Source organism: Pristis pectinata, chromosome 1, assembly GCF_009764475.1.
Source record: "Pristis pectinata isolate sPriPec2 chromosome 1, sPriPec2.1.pri, whole genome shotgun sequence".
Classification (NCBI taxonomy): Eukaryota; Metazoa; Chordata; class Chondrichthyes; order Rhinopristiformes; family Pristidae; genus Pristis; species Pristis pectinata.
The window spans coordinates 11,186,235-11,208,133 of record NC_067405.1 but is presented as its reverse complement, the minus strand read 5'-3'; the positions used below and the strand labels follow the sequence as shown (position 1 = coordinate 11,208,133).

The 21,899-nt window shown below is 42.3% G+C and overlaps 1 non-coding gene and 1 pseudogene across 1 annotated transcript; one reads left to right on the top strand and one right to left on the bottom strand.

The window, feature by feature from the left end:
* The window catches only part of LOC127572767 (contactin-associated protein-like 5), a 991,970-nt pseudogene that overhangs the window by 458,251 nt on the left and 511,820 nt on the right, over positions 1-21,899 (bottom strand).
* trnag-gcc (transfer RNA glycine (anticodon GCC)) lies at positions 16,747-16,817 on the top strand. Its single transcript has one exon. It is a non-coding gene; the product is annotated as a tRNA-Gly (tRNA).

Sequence of the window (21,899 nt, the reverse complement as noted above, 5' to 3'; positions counted from 1 at the left end):
GTTATGTTGGTGCCGGAAGCGTGGCGACACTTGCGGGCTGCCCCCAGAACACTCTATGCAAAAGATGTATTTCACTGTGTGTTTCAATGTACATGTGACTAATAAAAATATCTTATCTTTGCTCTGTTTTAAGTATTTATAAAAACACACTGTTATTAAAGATGTCCATCAATCTTAAAATGGTTAGAGTATTAAATAGGAGCGTAAAATTGCAAATCATGGACAAATTAAATATTAGTACAATATTTAGGACTGATTGGGTATACCAATTAAGTAGGATTGCAATATTAAATAGTAATATGTTAAATAGATTATAAAATTAATGTGATTCAAATTATACAGGCTTAGAATTTTATCAGGGCAGCAACACTCACATATTTGCTATTCTCCCCCACCCAAGCTATGTCAGAGCAGCTATTTTAGTGAGAACATCCTAAAGGAAGCTGATTCCAAATAAAAACAGAAAATGTAGGAAACACTCAGGTCAGGCAACATCTGTGGGAAGAGAAACAAAGTAAATGTTTCAGGTCAAAGATCCACTGTCAGTACCGGATAGGACAGAAAACATGTTTGAGACGGATAGGACAAGGGGACTATCTCTTATATGGTGAGGCCAGGGATTGCCTTGTGGTTAACCTGTAAACAAGGTCAGCTGTTCAATGGGCTAATGGGGCAATTATGGAAGGAGAACACAGCCAAAGGAATATAGGTGTTGTGAAATGCAGGGCAGATTAATTTATAACATAAGAACATAACATGAGAAATAGGAGCAGGAATAGGCCATCTGGCCCATCGAGCCTCCTCCGCCGTTCAATAAGATCATGGCTGATCTGGCCGTGGACTCAGATCCATCTACCTGCCTTTTCTCCATAACCCTTAATTCCCCTACTGCACAAACATCTGTATAACTGTGTCTTAAATATATTTAATGAGGTAGCCTCCACTGATCCCTGGGCATGGAATTGCACAGATTCACTACTCTCTGGGAAAAGCAGTTTCTCCTCATCTCCATCTTAAATCTATTCCCCCAGATCTTGAGACGATGTCCCCTAATTCTAGTCTCTACTACCAGTGGAAAATACTTTCTTGTCTCAATCTTATCTATCCCTTTCATAATTTTTTATGTTTCTGTAAGATCCCTTCTCATTCTTCTGAATTCCAGTGTGTATAGTCCCAAGTGACTCAATCTCTCTTCATAGGCTAACCCCTCATCTCTGGAGTCAACCTGCTGAACCTCCTCTGCACCGCCTCCAAAGCCAGTATCTCTTTCCTCAAGTAAGGAGACCAGAACTGCACGCAGTACTCCAGGTGCGGCCTCACCAGTACCCTGTACAATTGCAGCATAACCTCCCTGCTCTTAAATTCAATCCCTCCAGCAACGAAGGCCAACATTCCATTTGCCTTCTTGATCACCTGTTGCACCTGCAAACTAACCTTTTGTGATTCATGCACAAGCAGTTCCAAGTCCCTCTGCACAACAGCATGCTGCAATCTTTCACCAATGTAAGTAATAATCTGATCTTCCATTTTTCCTTCCAAAGTGGATGACCTCGCATTTACTAACGGTGTACTCCATCTGCCAGAGACTTGCCCACTCACTTAACCTATCGATATCTCTCTGCAGACTCTCCGCATCCTCTGCACAATTTGCTTTTCCACTTAATTTAGTGTAATCAGCAAATTTAGATACGCTACTCTCAGTCCCCTCTTCCAAATTGTTAATGTATGTCATGAACAGTTGCAGGCCCAGCACTGACCCCTGTGGCTCTCTGCTCTCTACTGATTGTCAACTAGAGAAACACCCATTTATCCCAAATCTCCGCTTTCTATTGTTAACCACTCCTCTATCCATGTTAATATGTTACCCCCAACTCCATGCATCCTTATCTCATGGATGTCTTTTATGTAGCACCTTATTGAATGCCTTCTAGAAATCCAAGTATACAATCTCCACCTGTTCCCCTCTATCCAATGTGCTCATTATATCCTCAAAGAACTCCAGTAAGTTTGTCAAACAGGACCTGGCCTTCCTGAATCCATGCTGTGTCTGCCTAATGGAACCATTTCTATCCAGGTGTCTCGCTATTTCTTCCTTAATGATAGCTTCAAGCATTTTCCGGATGACAGAAGTTAAGCTAACTGGCCTTTTGTTACCTACCTTTTGCCTATATCCTTTTTTAAACAGTTGTGTGACATTTACTTCTGTCCAATCTGCCGGGACCTGCCCAACGTCCAGGGAATTTTGGTAAATTATCACAAACACATCTACTATAACTTCCTCTATTTCTTTCAGTGCCCTACTTTTCCCAGAGCAACCCAGTCCCCTATCAGAGATATTCCTTTTCATTTACCCATCTCTCCCCTAACCTCCTTGAAGCTTGATACCAATATTTTCTCTCCTTCACAGTTCTGGCAAAGGTCTTCAACCTGAAACATTAACTCCATGTCTGTTTCCACAGATGCTGCCTGACCTGCTGAGCATTTCCAACATTTTCTGTTATTGCTTCTGATTTCCAAAATCTGCAGTTACTTTTTGAACCCGATTTTGATCTGCTACATAGGTGCTTCCAATTATAAATCCCACATAAATTATTTAACAGCTGATTAAACTGAGGCCTCAAGCTAACTCAGCTGTCAAGAAAGTTGAAATTTATGAATATCTCTGGCAATCCCATAATCTTTGAACCACCTACTTCACTTCCCTCCAAATATTGTTAGTGTGCACACAACTGCTTCATTGGAGATACTTATCAGGTCTGCTGTATTCTTGGATGTGATCAGCAGTCTATAATGCATCGACAAACTCACATACTGGGTCACTGTTTAAAAATAAACCTAGTGGAAAGTGGCATGAAAGTACCCAGCTCCAAAGAAGATCTTGTCTATTGCAGTCTATGTGTTTCAAGGGAGATCATTCCCTGGCAGATAGGGTGTTATGTTATTTTTGAAATACTTGAGATGATAATCAGTCTGATCTAACTTTGTGGTTTTATTCATGTATACTAACCTACAGCTTCCGCTACCACACTGTTGCACCAGAACCTTAGACTCTCCTCTGAATTAATTGTTCAAGGTAATCCTGAATGCAATATTTACTTCAACCTGTTTTCATGACCAGATCTGGAGATAATTGTGAGTAAGCACCTTTCATACCTTGTTGAGTGAGTCTTGCATTTTAACAAGTTGTGTTAATTGATATTGTGTAGTGTTTTCATGTTTGTTTTTGTTCAAGATGCTGATAAACATAAACTGTAAAGACTTTAGAGAACACAACAATTTCACCGTGTTAATTATGTAGAGAGAAATGTACTTTTTTTTACATTTTATTGGAGGAGTTTCAACCTATTATATCTTTTCATAGCTAGTAACAAAGGACTCCCATAATAGCTTTGCTGAGAGGTGTAAATTATCCTTAGGCTCCCAAAGGTTTTTATGCAATGGTTGTCATGGTATTAGTTTGGCATCCACTCGATGAGGTGTTCTATTGCTTCTACAAGTGTAATGATGAAGACTTAATCTCTTGGTGCTGCATGGTGCACACATGGGGAAGGTTACGAGCTCTTTAGATAAACCCTGGTTAATCAAACTTGCTTTCAATCCAACATTAGCAAAGCATTAATAATCTTTTTACCAGCTCCAGCTGACAAATACACATAAAGCTAAAAAGTCAGAGCATTGTACAGCACAGAAATAGGCCCTTCATCCCACCACATCTACACTGACTCTTTTGCTCATCTACAACATAGAACAGTACAGCATAGGAACAGTCCCTTCACCCACAATGTCTGTGCTGAACACAATCCCAAAATAAACTAAATCTCTTCTGTCTGCACCTGTTATGTATCCCTCTGTTCCTTGTATATTCATCTAACAGCCTCTTAAATGCCACTATCGTATCTGCTTCCACCATCACCCCTGGCAGCACGCTCCAGGCACCCAGCACTCTCCGTGTAAAAAACTTGCCCCACACATCTCCTTTAAACTTTCTCCCTCTCACCTTAAATGTACGTCCTCCAGTATTTAACATTTCTACCCTGGAAAAAGGTTTCTGACTGTCTACGCTTACTATGCCTCTCATAATTTTATAAACTTCAACCAGGTCTGCCCTCAGTAAGATTTCTTTATTAGTCACATGTACGTCGAAACACACAGTGAAATGTATCTCTTGCATAGAGTGTTCTGGGGGCAGCCCGCATGTGTTGCCATGCTTCTGGCGCCAACTAGCACGCCCAAAACTTCCTAACCCATACGCCTTTGGAATGTGGGAGGAAACCAGAGCACCCAGAGGAAACCCATGCAGACACGGGGAGAACGTACAAACTCCTTACATACAGCGGCCGGAATTGAACCTGGGTTGCTGGCGCTGTAATAGCGTTACGCTAATCGCTTTAGGTCTGAATCCTTCTACACTTGCTTGTTGAATACCCGATACTACCTCTGATTTGATGCCATGAATTGATCTGTACGAATGGTATGCAAGACAAGATTTTCACTGTACCTCGGTACGTGACAATAATAAACCAATACCAATACTAATACCAATAAATTTCAATTAAACAAAATGATTTTATCTGCTTCCATCATCTCCTCTGGGCTCTATGGACCTAATAGTCTTCTTCAATGGCAAGAAAGCTCACCAGCGCCCCCTCTTCCTCAGAAGGCTACGGAAATCCAGCATGTCCCCATTGACAGTCACCATTTTTTATAGATGAACCATATAAAGTGTCCTTTCTGGATAATCACAGCTTGGTATGGTAACTGCTTTGCCCAAGACCACAAGAAATTGCAGAGAGTTGTGGACTCAGCTCAGTCCATCACGAAAACCAGCCTCCCTTGCATGGACCCTTGTCTACACTTTCCATTGCCCCAGAAAAGCAGCCAACATAATCAAGGACCCTTCCCACCCGGGTCATTCTCTCTTCTCCCCCCTTCCATTGACAGAAGATAGAAATGCTTGAAAACATGCACTACCAGGTTTAAGAACAGCTTTTATCCCACTGTTATAAGACTCTTGTATGGACCTCTGGTATGATAAAGACAAACTCTTGATCTCTCAATCTGCCTCGTCATGGCCCTTGCACCTTTTTTATCTCCCTGCACTGCACTTTCTCTGCAACTGTAACACTAGATTCTGAATTCCATTATAGATTTTCCCTTTGTCCTACCTCAATGTACTTATGTTTGGAATGATAATCTGGTTGGCATGCAAAATAAAGTTGTTCACTGTATCTCGGTACATGTGACTATAATAAACCAATGACCAATTACCAAGAAGTAGAAGTAAGAATAGGCCATTTGACATATTAAGCCCATTCTGCTCTTCAGTACAGCCATGTGTGACCTTCAAACCTCACTCCATATTCCCATTGCATCACTGCTTGGATTTACTGCAGAAAACTAAAAGCATTCATCATGTATGTTCAGCATGTGAACCGAAATGATAGTCGAGTATCACATGACCAGGTCGTCACTGCATCAATCTGAACATAGCAGAGGATGGAGCTTGCATTCTGCTTCCAAAATTTGGTTCTTTTGAAGCCAACAAAATCAAATCTGAGAAGCAGAGTTTAGGGTACTGCGGTTAGAATATTGTATGCAGAGCAAGAAGCAATTTCACCCTCATAAGTCTGTACTTTATAGCCATAATATTAAATTTAATATGATTGCTAATAAATTAAATAAATGATAACAGGTATTACAGTGGCATATTTGCTTCAGTGTAATTATTAATGAAGAATTAATGTGGAGCAATTTACTTTGCAGAAATAATGATTAAAAAGCCACACAAATTTTTCAGACATTCCTGTTTGAAAAAAAATGTCTTGACATGTGATCTCACAGCATGAAGCAGTACACTGAGAACATTCAATCTGTTCAGGAAAAAGGTGAACCAGATTATGCTGGATACAAAATGACACTCTTTATGCATTGAGAGGCTTTGATGTTTACTGAGTGCAGTCTTAAAGTGATGAAAGATTAAGGCAAGAGGTCCTCCCTAGTTCAATAGATCATGTTCTGTCATAACAGGCAGAAAAATGAACTGCTGTAATTACCTGTAGTGATGTCAGCCTGGCTCCTTGATTCATGAACAGTTACTTTTAGTTTCCCATCACTGAGGTGAATCTGCACAACTCCCGATGTTTTGTGTAGCTTATTGTACAGTAGCAGCCCATCCTTGTTCCAGGTGCGGAACTGAAAGCTTAGAGATATCTCTTCCTTTTGAGGCATTCCTGGCAACAGCAAGTAACTACTGGATGCCATGAATGTGACCGGAACAATGTGTGGCTCTGTGCAGGAAAATGTAACGTTTCCCTGGAAAGAAAGAGAAAAAGAGCATGTCAAACTGAGAAGGTTTAACAGAGATTTCAATGTCTTTACAGTTTATCCAGATAGTCTACCCAAGGAGCAAATGCTGAATCATTCACAACTGGCAGTGTAAGGATTCAAGTTTCCCATAGATTGAGTGGACAGACAGAGACTTTTTCCCAGGGCAAAAGTGGCTAACTTGAGGGGACTTAATTTTAAGGTGATTGGAGGAAGGTATAAGGGGGATGTCAGGGGGATGGTGGGTGTGTGGAACGCACTGCCTGCAGAGGTTGCGGGGGCAGATACATTAGGGACATTTAAGAGACCCTTAGACACATGAATGACAGAGAAATGGGGAGCCATGTGGGAGGGAAGGGTTAGATAGATCTTAGAGCAGGATAAAATGTCGGCACAACATTGTGGGCCAAAGACACTGTACTGTGCTGTAGTGTTCTATGTTCTATGAAGTTGGGGAGATGGAAGTTAAGGACTTACAATATGATCAGAAAGAGATATGTTGGTAATTAATGGTGCATTACCATTGAATGGAAAACAGATCATGTATTTCATAAAATATAGATTCAGTATGTCACCAAAGACTCTTGAAAATTTCTATAGATGTACGGTGAAGAGCATTCTGACTGGTTGCATCACAGCCTGGTATGGAGGCTCCAATGCACAGGATCGCAAGAGGCTGCAGAGGGTTGTAGACTCAGTCAGCTCCATCACTGGCACAACCCTCGCCGCCCTCGAGGACATCTTCAAGACGTGGTGCCTCAGGCAGGCAGCATCCATCATGAAGGACCCTCAGCATCCGGGACATGCCCTCTTCTCATTACTACCATTGGGGAGGAGGTACAGGAGCCTGAAGAACCACACTCAGTGATTCAGAAACAGCCTCTTCCCCTCCACCATCAGATTCTTGAACGGTCCATGAACCCATGAACATTACCACAATAATCCTTTTTCTTTGGATTATTTATTTTTGAAATTTATTGTAACTTTATGTCTTTGCACTGTACTACTACCGCAAAACAACAAATTTCATAAGATAAGATAAGATATCTTTATTAGTCACATGTGAATCGAATTAATCTGATTCTGATTCTAATTCTGATAAATTGAAAATAAAATATTTGAGAAATGGAGGGAATTAGGTCTCCCATGTTAACACTGCCAAATTTAATAGATTGGCTTTGGTAGTAATTCCAGATACAAAATCAAAAATGTACAGATGCTGTCTGATGAAGGGTATTCAACCTGAAACATTAATTTTGTTCCTATTTCTACAGATCCTGCCTGACCTGCTGAGTATTTCCAGTACTCTTTCTGGTTCCATATCTGAAGTTATCAAGTTGATTCATTCTCACCCATGTTTGTATGTATTAATAAATACACTGTTGTTGGAAGAATCACAGGTGGTGATGAGTCAGTGTACAGGAGCAAGACAGGACACCTGGTTAAGTGGTGCCGCAACAACAACCTCTCGCTCAACGTCAGTAAAACTAAAGAACTGATTGTTGACTTCAGGAAGGGGAAGGAGGGCGAACATGCGCTGGTCTACACTGGGGGATTGGCAGTGGAGAGAGTCAGCAGCTTTAAATTCCTGGGCACCAACATATCATATGACATGTCCTGAGCCCAGCACATTGATACAATCATAAGGAAGGCTCACCAGCATCTTTACTTTCTTATGGAGGTTCAGCATGTCCCTGAACACTCCAACAATCTTCTACAGATGTACAGTTGAAAGGATCCTGACTGGTTGTGTCATGGCCTGGTATGGCAATTTGAATGCACTGGAATGTAAGAAGCTGCAGAGAGTAGTGGATTCAGCCCCATACACACTTCCCACCATTGATAGTATCTACATGAGGCGCTGCCTCAAGAAAGCAACATCTATCATCAGAAATCCCCACCATCCGGGCCATGCCATCTTCTTGCAGCTACCATCGGGCAGGAGGTACAGAAGCCTGAAGTCCCACACCACCAGCTTCAAGAATGAGAGGAAAATGGAGGGATATGGGCATTCTGTAGGTTGGAGGGATTAGCTATGTCAGTACAACATTGTGGGCCAAAGGGCCTGTTCTGTGCTGTACTGTTCTATGTAAGAACGGCTACTTCTCTTCAACCATTCGGTTCTTGAACCAACTTGCACAACCCTAATCACTACCTCAGTATAGCAACACTATGATGACTTTGACCACTTTGCATTACAATGGACTTTGTTTTTATTTGCTCTAATTTTCTTTCTTGTAAAAATTGCATATAATTTATGTTTTTCTCGTGAATGCTGCTTATCAGATTCTATGTGCCTGTGATGCTGCTGTAAGTTTTTCATTGCACCTGTGCATACATGTACTTGTGCTATGACAATAACCTCGACTTTGACTTTGAAAACGCAACTCATTACATGACAGTGATGCAGTCAGCTGCCAATACCTTCCATGAAAATTCACATTTGATGTGTTTAGTTTCATTCTGGTGACCTACTGATTTTTGAAATGGAAGAGTTAATAAGTCTACAAACTGTATGGAGAAGCATAACTGAGCTTTCTAAACACCTCAAAAAGTCAATAGAGACATCCTGCAAATTAAAATTCACAGCAAGTGTAGACTGACTGATGGTGAAGAAGTTCAAGAGTTCGAATCACAAGAAAAGGTAGGAGAGAAATGTGAGTTTGACAGCCCAGTCTCCAAGAAAAAATGCAAATTATTATTCAGAGCTGGAAAGAAATTGATCAATTTCCATCTGTAGTGAGACAGCACATGGCTGTCACATGACAGTAATGACACTGATCCCCACTGACCGGAGGACAGCATTGCTCCTCTGATCGGAAGTGATACTACTGTCAATCAAGGTGTGGCTCCACCCATCCCTCAGGTGTGAGAGTACCTTTTGCCTCTGAACTTGTCTGACCACTCTGAACTTGCCTGACCATTGGCTGTGGCAGGTGCCTTTGTCTTTGACCCCCACACCATTGGCTCATTTAAATCACAACAGTGAGGGTCCACCCAGCCTCCTAGCACTATAAAAAGGGCTGCAATCCCCTAGCCCTTCCTCTTTTGATGACCCCAGGAGTAGTGAGACAATGCTGCAGAGATCACTGGTAAGAGTGCATCACCATGTGGTTTGGGGGCGTTTTACTCAGATTCCAGGCAGTCTTAGAGCCAATGCTAGTGTGGGTCAAGCATTGAAGTATTATATTCTGAAGTTGTACATTGTTATTGTGCTTGTGTGTATCAGTGTGTGTGTGTGAGTGTATCTTATCCTAGTTGCGATGCCCCCTTGCATGTTCGCAGTCTCCTGTGTGCATGTGAGTGTGTGTCTGTTCCCATCCATTCTGTCCCCACATTTGCCTTTGTGATTAAACTAGGTTTGATATCCAAAGCTCGTGTCCAGAGTCCTTGATCCTTAAGACCGAAAAGAACCATTTCACACAACACCATCACAAATGTGTTGAACAAAGGGAAATGTTTTCATTACTAAATGATCAAACAGGTGCTACCTTGAAAAGATGACGATAACTGGGGTAGATGATTTGGAGACTGGGCCCTCAACTGAATTCACAAACAAGCAATGGTCCCAAAGTTGAAGACCAAGATCTAGCAATATCAATGTCCGAAAAATACTTTCTGCAACTCACTCAAATCTCAACAAGGGAGATTGTAATCAACTAATGATGTGGATAGGGTGAACCGCATGTGTCTATTTTGTAGACTATATGGTCACGTTGGATCTGTTTCACTTGCCACATTTAGGGAAATTACACTGAAAATCCATCAACCGAGATGGTTATAAAAACAATGGGGTAACAACATTAAACATGTTGGATATTATACCATAATTTCCCTCAATATTGCTTTTTATTCTCCATTCCCATCATTACTACTATCATTTACCTGAGGTACATAAAATAATATCTCTCCTTTATCCCTGCCTCTTTCTAACCTCAAAAAATGATTTTAAAAATAACTGCTGCAGAGTGCTTTTGAGAGCTGGCGTTTGACAAATGGGTTTCAAGCTGTGGTCAGGACAGCTCTTCAATGCAGCAGAGAAGGAAGTGAAGCAACTTGAATCAAAACTTAAGTAATGATAACTACTGCTGAATTCGACCAGACGCCACAGTGATGTGAATGATTGGGTACTCCAAGAAGGAACCTGTCAACATCGATGACAAAAAAACCCAGTAACTTTCATTTAATTATGCTTAAATGCCTTTAATAGAATAAAATGTTTTGATGGCCCATTCTTAATCTTATCCAATGCACCTTAAAGACAGTGAAGTGCTTCTGAAGTGCAGCCACTTCTAGATTGTAGCAAAACCCAGCAGCAATGTCGGTACAGTGAGGTGCTGAAAACAGCAATGAAACAAGTGAGTTGATTGAAGGATATTTTTTTCAATCAGAACTCACTTGTTGTTCTTTGAAAAGTGTTTTGGACTATCTTTATATCTTCCAGAGAGTGTCTGGAAGTTTTATATCTTACAGAGTCTCAGTTTGAAATTTTATCCGAAGGAAATTTCCTCCGTATTTGGAATGGAGCTTGGATTCTTGATAGAGAAATGGGGAGCTATGTGGGAGGGAAGGGTTAGATAGGTATTAGAGCAGGATAAAATGTCAGCACAACATTGTGGACCGAAGGGCCTGTACTGTGCTCTAATGTTCTATGTTCTATGTTCTTAACATTTGCTAAGAACTGCTTGAGTGAATGCGAGGGGTTCAAGTGATTCAACTGGGAAATCATGGGAAAAGTGGTTTTGACCTGATTTTTATTCCAGCCAACACAAATCTGTTGACAGACAGATACGCCTCTTCCCATTGAAGCTGACATTTTGCTAGAATACTTTAAATTGCCTGCATATGTTTACTGGAACAAGATTTACTGGACTCAAACAAGTTGTAATTGTACAAGGTTATGTTGCAGTTTTACAAGACACTGGTGAGGCCACACTTGTATTGTGTACAGTTTTGGTTACCCTGTTATAGGAAGGACATCATAAAGCTGGAAAGGGTGTAAAGGAGATTTACGAGAATGTTGCCAAGACTCAAGGGCCTGACTTATAGACAAAGTTTGAGCGGGCTAGGACTTTATTCCTTGCAGCGTAGGAGACTGAAGGGTGATCTTATAGGGGTGCATAAAATCATGAAGGCATAGAGTGGTTGAATGCACTCAGTCAAAGGGAACCAAAAACTACAGTGCATAGATTTAAGGTGAGGGGGAAAGATTTAAAAGGGACCTGAGGGGCAACTGCTTCACGGAGAGGGTGGTGAATATAGGGAATGAGCTGCCAGTGTTTGAGGCAGGTGCGTTAACAACATTTGAAAGATACTTGGACAGATACATGGATAGGAAAGGTTTGGAGGGATAAGGGCCAAACGCAGGCAAGTGAGATTAGATTAGGTGGGCACTTTGGTTGGCATGGACTTGTTGGGCTGAAGGGCCTGCTTCCATGCTGGTATAACTCTAAGGCTGAAGTGTTCACAGACATCTTCAGCCAGAAATGCTGAGCAGATGATCTACGTTGGCCTCTTGTGGTTGCCCTCATCACAAAAGATGATCTTCACCCAGTACCATTCACTCCACATAATGCTGAGAAATACCAGAATACCACATACTGGTACCTGGCAACTTTCCAGTTGTGGGGCTGAAAGTCCGTATCCCAGAACTAGTATCTCTCATGAAGTTGTTCCAGTGCAACACTTGTGCATAAATCCAGTCATAGGCAGGCATAGATTGGCATGTATCATTAACACATCACAACCGTCTCCAACGAGAGAATCCAATCACTTTCTCTTAACAGCACCTCCACCATCACTAACCAGAAATTTGACTGCACCAGCCACATTGGTAGAGTGGCTTCAAGTACAGATGTAGATTGATGCTTGATAGTTGGGCATGATGGGCTGAAGGGCCTGTTTCTGTGTTGTATGACTCAATGACCCTATGAGGTCAGAAATTGGATATCCTGCAGTGAATAACTCACCTCCTGACACTCCAAAGCACTTCCATCATCTACAAGGCACAAACATGATGGAATATTCTCCACTTGCTTGAATGTGTGCAACTCTAGTACCCAAGGACTTTGAAGCCATCCAGGATAAAGCAATTTGCTTGACTGACATTTCATCCACCACCCTTAGAATTTCTTCCCGCCCCATCAGAAGTAATCGGTTTATTATTGTCACATGTACCAAAGCGCAGTGAAAAACTTGGTTTGCATATTATCCAGACGGATCATTCCAAACATTAGTACATTGAGGTAGTAAAAAGGGAAAAGAAATAACAGAATGCAGAATAAAGTGTTACAGTTACAGAGAAGGTGCAGTGCAGGTAGACAAATGAGGTGCAAGGGTCTTGAGGAGATAAATTGAGAGTTCAAGAATTCATCTTTATCATACAAGAGGTCCGTTCAGCAGTCTTATAACAGCAGGATCGAAACTGGTGGTGGTGTGTTTTCAAGCTTTTCTCTCTTCTACCCAATGGAAGAGGGGAGAAGGGAGAATGACCTGGGTGGGAGGGGCCTTTGGTTATGTTGGCTGCTTTCTCGAGGCAGCGGGGAGTATAAGCAGAGGAGGCTGGGAGGGGAGGCTGGTTTTCGTGATAGATCATTTTCATCGCTGCACTGTGGCTACAGTGTGCTTTGACTACAAAATACAACGCAGCAATCAAGACTTCTTCAATAGCACTTCCGAAACCTGCAACCTTTACCATGAAGAAGGACAAAAGTGCGTTGAAACATTACCTATCTGCAAGTCACTCTCCAAGTCACACACCATCCTGCTTTGGACAATAATCACTGTTCCTTCATTGTCATTTGTTCTGAATTCAGGAACCCAACCTAACAGCATTGTGTGAGCATCTTCAACTCAAGAACTGCAGTGGTTCAAGAAAGTGGCTTCTCAAAAGCAAGCAGGGATAGGCCAGAGATTCCCACATCTCTTGAACTGAAAACTCACCAAATATCTGGGGATTAAGAAGGACTGTAATATTTCTTGAGTTTATCAAATCTGCAAACTCTTCTGCTTGACCCACCACCTCTTGGGTCTACCTTCCTCCTTTTTCCTGTATGCCTCCATCTATCATGTCTCCCAGCTCCATCCCTCCCCCTCCCCTACCTGGCTCGGCCTGCCTGTCATCCTTCAAGCCCCCTCCCCCACCGTCCACCAACTACCTCTTGCCAGTGTCTCACTCCCTCTCTTCTCTTTTCTGGCTAAATCACCTTTCCTCTCCCATTCCAGATGCAGGGTTTCAACCCAAGATGCCGACAATTCATTTTCCCTGCTCCAGTAAAACATTAAAACTTTATGAAACTTTTATTTATGTAACACAGTAACAGGATCTTCCGGCCCAATTAGCCCGAGCCACCCAGTTACACCCACGTTAACCTACCTATCCGTACGTCTTTGGAACATGGGAGGAAACTGGAGCACCCGGAGGAAACCCACGCAGTCATGGGGAGAACGTACAAACTCCTGACAGAGATCGACGGGAATTGAACCCCGATCGCTGGTGCTGTAATAGTGTTATGCTAACCGCTATGCTACTGTGGTGTAGATTGTTTGTTGCTGCAACTCTTTAACTAACAGACAGTAGCTCCCAAAATCCATGCGATTTCCCAGAAGTCAAGGATCTTGGGGTCCAAGACTATAGTTCTCTGAAAGTGGCTGCACAAATTGATAGGGTATAAAGGAGGCCAATGTCACACTTGCTTTTATTTGCCGAAGAATGGAGTTCAAGAGTCAGGAAATATGTTGCATCTTTATTGAACTCTGGTTAGACTGCATCTAGAGTATTGCATTCACTTCTGGTCAGCCCATTATAGGAAGGATGTGGAGGCTTTGGAGAGGGCGCCGAAGTGGTTTACCAGGATGCTGCCTGGATTAGAGGCCATGTACGATGGGGAGAGGTTGGACAAACTTGGGTTATTTTCTTGGAGCAACCGAGGCTGAGGGAAGACCTGATAGAGGTTTATAAGATTATGAGAGGCATAGATGAAGTGGACAGCTGGTATCTTTTTCCCAGGGTCGAAAAGTCTAATACTAGAGGACATGCACTTAAGGTGAGAGGGAGTAAGTTCAAAGGAGATGTGTGAGGCAAGTTTTTTCACACAGAGAGTGGTGGGTGCCTGGAACAAGCTGCCAGGGGTGGTGTTGGAGGTAAATACGATAGAGAAACAAAGGACTGCAGATGCTGGAATCTAGATGAAAAACACGATGATGATAGAGGAACTCAGCAGACCAGGCAGCATCCGTGGAGAACAGCAGGTGGTCAACATTTTGGGTCGGGACCCTTCTTCAGGACGTAAATACAATAGAGGTGCTTAAGAGGCTCTTAGCTACGAATGTAAACACACAGAGAATGGTGGGATATGAACCTTGCGTAGGCAGAGGGGACTGTTTTAGTTCAGCATTTAATAACTAGTTTAATTAGTTTGGCGCAACATCGTGGGCTGAAGGGCCTGTTCCTGTGCTGTACCGTTCTATGTTCTAGTTTGTCATTTCTCTTTTGTATTCAGTGATGTGTTAAAGCCAATATGCCACATGTTCAGTGTTACAGAGGTTACTAATCCATTAGTCTGTTGGTACTGTGTGCAAGAATCATGATGCAAAAAATTGTTTGATATTAAGGAACACCCCGGTGTTTCCTACACCAGCGATGGATGCAGGGAACTGTCAGGTTTGACAAAGTGGTAGAAGCCAAGGTACAACAGATGTCTGACCAGACTAAGCTCAGAAAAGTGTATTACTTGCCAAAGCAGTTGATGTTATGGATGACCAAATGTCTCGTAGCATTGCAAGAGATTGAGAATAATATTCCATCTGTCTGTTGACAAGGTTCATTTGTTTTTGCCCAGTGCTATACATGAATATGCAAGAATTTGATAGGCAGGGAATAAATCCCTTTTGCACATTCAGAAGCTCTGTTCAGAGCCACATCAGAGATGGACTAAGTGGGCCTCACTATTTTTTTGGTTTGAGGATTACCTTTTTATCAATTTTTTTTAAATCAGGAGGTCAAATTTGATGACAACAGCTTTTTTCCATGTTAAACAAAAGCTTCCCTTGAAAAAAGAATTTGTTGAAATAAACAGTTGAGTGTGAATAGCATCCTTGTCTGGATTGTTGGTACTCACTGATGTTTGTATCAGCTGAGGCCAGACAATAACTGTTGGCCATGACGAACTGTCATTTAAAAACAGAAGCAGGTTATTTTTGGGAGCTCGCCAAATTGTGCATTATGCATAAATCCCATTGCATTTCCTCTGAGAATTAGAAGTGTGAGTTTTAAACATTCTTGACAACATGCTCGGTAAGTGTATCTTGGCAAGGAACCAACACACCAATAACTCAATTAATGTTGAAGAAGTAAAGTACTGAAACAAAATCTGAAGCAAGGATGCGAAGACTTTGGAGAGGGTGCAGAAGAGGCTTACCAGGATGCTGCCTGGTTTGGAGGGCAGGTGCTATCAGGAGATATTGGACAAACTTGGGTTGTTTTCTTTGGAGTGGTGGAGGCTGAGTTTGAGACCTGATGGAAGTTCATAAGATTATGACAGGCATGGATAGACAGCCGGTATCTTCTTCTCAGGGCTGAAATGTCTCATACTAGAGGACATGCATTCAAGGTGAGAGGGAGAAAATTCAAAGGAGATGTGTGGGGCAAGTTTTTAAACAGAGTAGTGGGTGCCTGGAATGCTCTGCCAGGGGTAGTAGTGGAGGCAGATACAACAGAGGCGTTTCTTAGACAGGCACATGAATTCATAGAACACTACAGCACAGAAACAGGCCCTTCAGCCCATCTAGTCCATGCCAGCCTGGTTTTCTGCCTAGTCCCATCTATCCACACCCAGACCATAGCCCTCCATACCTCTCTCATCCAAACTTCTCTTAAATGTTACAAATGAACCTGCATCCACCACTGGCAGCTCAGTCCACACTCGCACCACCCTCTGAGTGAAGTAGTTTAGGAGAACTCATTCTCCTGAATATGTAGAGAACAGAGAGATATGGACCACGTGCAGGCAGAAGGGATCAGTTTAATTTGCTGCCATGAGCTTAAATAGTTTGGCACAATATTGTGGGCTGCTCCTGTGCTGTACTGTTCTATGTTCTATGTTCTAGCAAAGGCAGGAAGTGCTGCAAATCCTCAGCTTGTCGGACAGACTCTATGAAGAGAGAACAGAGTTAAAATTTCAGATCAATGGACTTTTGTCAGATCTGGAAAATGCTGAACAGAAAGCAATGAAGGAGGATAAGAATTTCAGCCTCTCCCTGTAACTTCGCCCATTGCTTTCTCACATTTCCTTAAGGCATGGAACAAGGCCATTCAGACCATCATCCATACTGGCTCCTGGAACAACTTCATCAATCCCATTCCCCAACTTATTTCTTTTAACCTATTTTTTCACTTGCCTATTAAACCTCCACCCCATGATTGCATTGGTGGCTTAGTGGTAGAATTCTCGCCTGCCACGCGGAAGGCCCAGGTTCGATTCCTGGCCAATGCAATTGCATCTTTGGGCACGGTAGTGTAGCGGTTAGCGTAACGCTATTACAGCGCCAGTGACCCGGGTTCAATTCCGGCCGCTATCTGTAAGGAGTTTGTATGTTCTCCCCATGTCTGCGTGGGTTTCCTCTGGGTGCTCTGGTTTCCTCCCATATTCCAAAGACATACAGGTTAGGAAGCTGTGGGCATGCAACGTTGGCCTCAGAAGTGCGGCAACACTTACAGGCTGTCCCCAGAACACTCTACGCAAAAGATGTATTTCACTGTGTGTTTTGATGTACATGTGACTAATAAAGATATGATTCACTCCCACCCATCTACACTGGGGCAATTTACAGTGGTCAATCAGTCTTTCGACCAACATGTTCTTGGGATGTGGGAAAATAATGGAGCACCCGGAGGAAGCTCACATGTTCACAGGGAGAACATGAAAACTCCACATAGACAGCATCCAAGGTCAGGATTGAACCTGGGTCACTGCATCATCATACTGCTCATTTTTTATTCAATGGTTTCCAGCTCTAATGAAAGAACATCAGTCTGAAACGTTGGGTGAACCTTCCTGGACTGGAGCTGCTGCCTGAAGATTCCGCCCACAGGCTGGTCCACTTATTTGGGCCAGATGCAGAGTAGACCTCATACTGCCCTAGTCCCCAGAATGTCCCAACATTCTTCCACAGAAGGCAAAGCTGAGCAGAGGTTTCACCTCCTGTCAATGTTTGTGAGGCTTCTTTCCAATTTTAGTCAATATTCTGATGCATTTAAAAGTTGTGAATAATTAAAGGAATATAGTATTTAAAATGATTAAAATCTGAAAAATAGTTAATTAAGAAAAATTAAACTAAAGCAAATGTTCTTTTAAAGAGATACAGGACAGAAACATATCTTTGGCTCACAAAATCCATGCCAACCATCCACTTACTCTTATCCTACATTCAAAGCTGCAGAGAGTTGTGGACTCAGCCCAATACATCACGGGCACTTCCCACCAGTGAAAGTATCTACATGAGGCGCTGCCTCAAGAAGGCAACATCTATCATTAAAGATCCCCATCATCCAGGCCGTGCCATCTTCTCACGGCTACCAGTAGGCAGGAGGTACAGAAGCCCGAAGTCCCACACCACCAGCTTCAAGAACTATTTGGCTCTTGAACCAACCTGCACAACCCTAATCACTACCTCAGTATAGCAACACTATGACCATATTGCATTACAATAGACTTCATTTTATTTTGTTCTAATTGTGTTCTTTCTTGCATAATTTTGTATAATTTATATTGTTAATTTATGTTTTCTTTGCTGTAAGTTTTTCATTGCATCAGTGCATACATGTACTTGTGCATATGACAATAAACTTGACTTTGACTTTGAATCCCAGTTTTTATTCTCCCTACATTCTTATCAACTCCCCCAGATACTGCTCCTCACATACATAACAGGAGTAATTAACAGTGACCAAGTCACCTACTAACCCACATGTCTCTCTGATGTGGAGGAACCTAGAGGAAACCCACACGGACTCAGGGGGAACATGCAAAATGCACACAGACAGCACCCGAGGTCAGGATTGAACCTGGGTCTCTGATGCTGTGAGGCAGCAGCTCTACTGTCTGTACCACTGGGCTTTAGAATCCCCAATCAAATGAAAGGGGTCCCAATGGCAGAAGAAGCAATGATCCAGCTTAACCCTAGAAATCTCAGCAAGACTGTGACATCCTCTGGCTGGCTGAACACAGCTGAACAGCCAGTAAACAAGTCTTTCCTTCTGATCCAACCATGCAGGTACAAGGATGGTGAGATGACAGATGGTATTTCTGGGCAGTTCAACCAGGCTAGCAAGATCTGCTCATTGCTATTGTCCATGTGCAATTATCGTTATCTTTATTTATCTCATAATGAGCAGTTGTTTCATTCCCTTGAATATGGGTATATGGTATCATGTTAATAATATTACTGGATTAGCACTCCAGAAACCCAGACTAATCATCCAGAGACATGAGGTGAAATTTAAAAATCGCTTCCACGTCTTTTTCATGAAACGATAGTGAGTTGGCCCATTTAGTCTGCTTCTCTCTCCACAGACGTCATCTGAACTGAGGAGAAACTACAGCATTCTCTGTTTTGATTTAATGTTTAAGAACATAGAATGTTACAGCACAGTACAGGCCCTTTGGCCCAAGATGTTGTGCTGATATTTTACCCTGGTCTAAGGTCTATCTAACCCTTCCCTCCCACATATGTAGCCCTCCATTTTTCTATCATTCATGTGTCTATCTAAGAGTCTATTAAATGTCCCTAACGTATCTGCCTCCACCACCTCTGCCAGCAGTGCGTTCCACACACCCACCACTCTCTGTGTAAAATACTTGCCTCTGACATCCCCCTTATACCTTCCTCCAATCACCTTAAAATTATGCACCCCGTGTTAGCTACTTTCACCCTGGGAAAAAGTCTCTGACTGTCCACCCGATCTATGCCTCTTATCATCTTGTACATCTCTATCAAGTCACCTCTCATCCTCCTTCTCTCCAAAGAGAAAAGCCCCAGCTCGCTCGTCCTATGCTCATAAGACATGCTCTCCAATCCAGGCAGCATCCTGCTAAATCTCCTCCAGAGGGTTGTAGACTCAGCCAACATCACGGGCACAAACCTCCCCATCATCGATGACGTCTTCAAGAGGCAGCACCTCAAGAAAGCAGCATCCATCATTAGGACCCTTACTATCCGGGACATGCCCCCTTCACGTTACTACCATCGGGGAAGAGGTACAGGAGCCTCAAGACCCACACTCAGTGATTCAGGAACAGCTCCCTCCCCTCTGTCATCAGATTTCCAAATGGTCAAAGAACCCATGAGCACTACCTCATTATTCCTTTCTTTTGCTCTATTTATTTACTTGGTAATTTATAGTAATTTTATGTCTTTACACAGTACTGCTGCCACAAAACAATAAATTACACGTCATATAAGACAGTGATAATAAATCTGATTCTGATTCTGACATTTCAGATCAAGATCCTTCATCTGGACTGTTACTGAATTCTTTAAAGAAAGGCACGGTAGAGTAGCGGTTAGCATAACGCTATTACAGCGCCGGCGACCTGGATTCAATTCCCGCTGCTGTCTGTAAGGAGTTTGTACGTTCTCCCCGTGTGTCTGCGTGAGTCTCCTCCGGGTGCTCCGACTTCCTCCCACATTCCAAAGGCGTACGGGTTAGGAAGTTGTGGGCATGCTGTGTTGGCGCTGGAAGCGTGGCGACACTTGCGGGTTGTCCCCAGAACACTATGCAAAAGGTGCATTTCACTATGTGTTTTGATGTACGTGTGATTGATAAAGACATCTCATCTTAATTAGCTAAAGAAAAGGAATCTCTGTCTCTGTCTCTGTGTCCAATCTCAGTACCTTTTCCCAGAAGAGTTGATACCATTCAACCCCTCTGACCCGAAATGCTGATAGAAATAGTGTGACAGCTTGGATGCTGGAGATCAGTAATGGAAGCCTCAGGCAAAAAAGCTGGAAACATGGTGGCAAAGCGGCTAAAATGCTAGATTAGTACACGGAGGTGGGACTATGCTCTGAAGACATGAATTTGAATCTCACTTGGGCAGCTGGGGAATTAAAATCTCAATAAATAAGACTGAAGCTTAAAAGAAAACTGTCATATGTAATATGTACTGTTACATAATTATCATATGTAACCGTAACCACCAAACCATTGGATTGTCAGAAAGGACATCTTCTATCTTGCCTGAGCCAAATCTGATTTCAGACACACGACACAGGGATCTGGAAGGGAAGGAATAACAGCACAACAGCAAGATGTAGGAAAGTTTCCATCAGTGGGTAAGATAAGCTAATATAAAGATATTTATTTATTAGTCACATGTACATCAAAACACACAGTGAAATGCATCTTTTTGCGTTACTGAGAATGTGCTGAGGGGCAGCCTGCAAGTGTTGCCACGCTTCTGGCGCCAACATAGCATGCCCACAGCTCCTAACTCATATGTCTTTTGAATGTGGGAGGAAACCGGAGCACCCAGAGGAAACCCATGCAGTCATGGGGATAATGTACAAACTCCTTACAGACGGCAGTGGGAATTGAACCCGGGATGCTGGCGCTGTAATAGCATCACGCTAACCACTACACTATGCATGATGAAGGTAAATGCATGCAAACAGAAAGCTTTGACAACATGCCACAAGCAGCTGTATGAATTGCAGGAATAAGCAAACACATTTTTAGGAAAGGGAGAAACATTTTAGGGTCAGGATAGACTTGCAGTGAACCAATGGATTTAACTTCCAGTGTTAATGCTGGATTGTTCCCTTGATCAGCACAAAAGCAACCCATGGGTGGATAAATGTATCAATCTGGAAACAATCAATTAGCTGCAGAAATGAGGTGATGAGGGACAACTAAAAGAAATACTGAGTCTTAATTATGAGGTAGACTTTCATGACACACACTCTAATTACAGATTCTAGTTGATCAAATGTCTGCTGTCTCATCAAATTGCTCAACTGCAAAGTTATTTCAATTATAAGATTGCTACTTTTATTTTGGGAATATAAACTGGCTTCCTCAAGACTTCTAGGTTGTTTTTTATAAATATACTGTATATAGGAGATGTGCCAAGGCAGGTGATGATTGCCCATTGCTAATTGCCTCAAGATTGGGTAACATTACAATATGTCCGAGGACAGTTAAGTTTTAATCACATTGCTGTAGGACAATAGTCACATGCAATCCAGATCGAGTAAGGATGGACAATTCGATGCTTGGGAATTCCAAACACCTAAGCTCCAAAAAATAAAGAAATCATCCTTCAATGTTCTCTGCAGCGGCATTTCAGCTTCTTGCTTACCCAATAAATTCTCTGCTTACCAGGTTCGGCAATGGGTTAACTAACTATCTATGGCCTCACTTGCATCCTTCCTGCCTTGCTGTAAATATCAGACCCAAATTATCATCAAATTTGCTGATATTTGCTTAACATTTACAAAGCAATTTTCACACCCCTCTCAGAACATCTAATGCTCCTTGCAATTAACAAAGTAGTTCTGGATACAAAGCTACTGCA